Here is a 672-nt window from a genome sequence, read left to right on the forward strand (position 1 = left end):
GCTATACACACTGCTGCTATAATGTGCCTGCACTTACACTCAACCATTCAGACTGCTATATAGAAAAGTTTCTGTCACTGTCTTCCTGCATAGCTCTGCGATTCTCATTTCCTGATTGGTCCTTGCTGAACACACCCCTTCCCCTTTGCTGTCATGTGACCACACAGACCTCTGACAGCAGACCTGCTTCTCTATTCTAGCATGTTATACTACACTACTGCATTACGGGGATCTGCAGTTCCATCCTGTAGCTACAAACTGCTGCTGTGTTTTAAGGTTCATGCCTTTACTATCCATTAGACTCCACATGCTGATTGATCTAGAAGTTCTGCCTTTACCAATGATGTTTTGAAGCTCAATCGGCCACGTGGACTCCGCTTAAAATGTGCACATACCCTTAAAGGGAAACATCCAGAAGCATCTAACCTGCTGATAAGTCCCTATAGGTCACGGGGCGCTGAGGATGAAGGTACATTTCTTACTGTCATTTTTGTTTTCTTTGTATTTTAATCCATATATTAATGAGGCAGTTTGGTGCACAGGGGGCGGGACTACTACCCTCAGTGCCCCAATTCCCCAGTCCCTTCTAATACTGGGGTCACTCCGATGCTTGTCACTGCAGAGTGTCGGATGAATATTCATTGGAAGAGGTGGGCCAGCTGGAGGCAGATT

The sequence above is a fragment of the Dendropsophus ebraccatus genome, chromosome 14, assembly GCF_027789765.1.
Source record: "Dendropsophus ebraccatus isolate aDenEbr1 chromosome 14, aDenEbr1.pat, whole genome shotgun sequence".
In the NCBI taxonomy this organism is placed as follows: domain Eukaryota; kingdom Metazoa; phylum Chordata; class Amphibia; order Anura; family Hylidae; genus Dendropsophus; species Dendropsophus ebraccatus.